The sequence below is a fragment of the Mus pahari genome, chromosome 17 (genome assembly GCF_900095145.1).
Source record: "Mus pahari chromosome 17, PAHARI_EIJ_v1.1, whole genome shotgun sequence".
Taxonomy (NCBI): domain Eukaryota; kingdom Metazoa; phylum Chordata; class Mammalia; order Rodentia; family Muridae; genus Mus; species Mus pahari.
The window spans coordinates 38,793,448-38,795,886 of NC_034606.1; positions in this window are offsets into that span (position 1 = coordinate 38,793,448).

Below are 2,439 nucleotides of genomic sequence, written 5' to 3' on the forward strand. Positions count from 1 at the left end.
CCCCTCACCTTTAAGGGCAAAGAGAATGGCTTCTAGGAACTTAGTAGGACCACAGATGGGCCAGTGCTCCCTCTGCCTCTAGTTCTCACCTGAAGGATCTGGTGAGATACCGTGAGGCGTCTAGTCTATCTCTTCATTCCCTCCCTTAGGTGTTCCACAGTGAGAGGAGAGGGAGGGGCACACAGGTCCCTTCAGGCTGGGTACTCCCCCACCCCACAGCCCCCACCTGCCAGCTGGGCGCCAAGCCAGGCACAGAGAAAATAAACAGTGTTAATTTAGGGCCAGGCCTTCCAGCGAAGGATGCTGTTTACATCGGCTATAAATACACATTTCACGTCACTGGCGTTTTGAAAATCTTGGGGAGGGAAGAGAGACTGGTCACCGAGACCTCATAACCCGGGAACCCTGGGCCCCGGAGCAAAGCCCTCCCGGGCTTAGCCAAAAGATCGCCGGAATTGGGTGACGTTCTGACCTCCCAAGACCAGGGGGGGCCCTGTTAAGATGCTTTGCCCTGAAAATCCACTCTCCATCTCCAAAGAGAGGGAAAGGGCGTGGGTGTGAGGAAGCCGAGGTCCCATCGCCTCAAGAGAGGTTGTCTGAGTTCTCAGAGGTTGGAGGATGGTCCCAAGCCTGGCGCTTGACCCCTGAGATGGCAGCCAGTCCTCTTGGCTTGAATGGTGGCAAGCTCCTGCCTAAGGTCCCCCAAAATCCTTCACTAAAGGCTCTTAAGTCTCCGAAGCGTCCAAGGCCCTGGGGAACACAGGTTGATGGTGTTGCTTTAGACTTCGGGATAGGAGGGGAGGGGGATCTATTCATCCACTTTAGGGATTCCTTTCTTCTAGAAAGGATGGTACCAGAATAACTGCAAGCTCCTTAGCATCACGCCTAGTCATTCACTCGTTAGTGTGAATTATAATGATAACAACAGGGAACCAGGATACCAGGTTTTGATGGGGATGGGAAAGGGCAGAGATAACAGACTGGTTGGTGTGGCACAGAACAGTGGGGTTAGGGTAGGAGACTGGGGCATGCTGAAAAAGGAGGTTTGACTGATAGTCATGGGAAGCCAAAGGGACTGGTGTAGTTCCCTGTGATCACCGGCTCCCAGAGGGGCGAGCTCGGACTGATTGTTAAGCAAGCAGTCGCCCTGCCTCAGCCTGCCTTTCCATTGCCCGCAGTCCCCGCCTCTATGAGATCTAAGTGGATCTCATAGCACAGAAAGGGATCATGGTCAGAGGGGCATCACGCCTCAAGTCATAAGGACACAGGCTTGGGGTGCCCGGGAGAGTCATGAGTAGCCTATGGGAACTTGAGAGACTCCTTAGGATGGAGGAGGGTCTCTGGCCTAACATGACCTAGTGTTTGGGGAGGGACCTCAGAATGAGGCACAACAGAAGCCTCTAAGGAGAGTTTACTGGTGGTTGGGGTGGGGATGGAAAGAATGTCATGATTTTGCTACCTGCTTCTCAGGTATACAGACAGGAAACACTCCCAGACAGGGTCCTGCCCCACTGACTTCATATGTTTTTGATATCTGAACTACGGGTCATCCCAGCCAGGAAATGGAGACCTATTGGGATAAGGAGGGTGGGAGACTGGGACAGGGACAGGGAGAGGGATGGGGTCTGACAACATGACCATCCAGCCTGGAGTAACAAAATGCACTCCTCCCCCATGTCCTCTACAAAGCCTTCTCTCTAAACCTCAGGCTCTGGTCCACCTTTTGTTCTGTTGTGTTGGACTAGAAGTTGGATCCAGGACACATGCATGTTGGGCTAGCAGTTTAGCAGTGAACTATATCCCATGCCCAGACTCCTTGTTGAAAAGTCGGGCCCTGACTATCTTGCTCTCACACAGCCCCCTGAACTTGGATATGGGTACCCCATCTGGAATCAGTGGAAACTGTGTATCCTGCCTCTGCCCTAACTACCCCCTGTTCCTAGCTGCTCAAGTCCCAGGACCCTGGAACATAGGAGACTTCTCACTAGACCAGTGCCCCTTCTGGGCCCAGGTCTCATCTAATCTGCTTCAGGAATTGTGACCCAGAGCCTGACCCTCCACTACAGAACACCAAACAGGAGCCTAGCTCTAGAGAAGAGCAAGAATAAGACTCTCTGGAATCCAGCACGGAGCTGGTGATCAGAGGATCATTCCCATGGGAGCCCTGGCCCCCAGAAGGGAGAGCCTATAAGACAAAGAGGCCTTGGGTTGTTGGCCCTGAGTTTGAGTTGCTTTGTATCTTTATTTCTAGCGCTTTCTACTGCTGGATAGGACTGCGGCCACACAGAGTCTGGGGCAGTGGTTAGTGGGTTCAGGGCTATTCCTGGGCTGGGACTTTGGGGTCCAGGAGGTAGCCATGGAAGCAGGAGCCGGGGTGCTGGAGACTGGGAGATTGAAGCCGGGCGTGGTGGCGCATGCCTTTAATCCCAGCACTCGGGA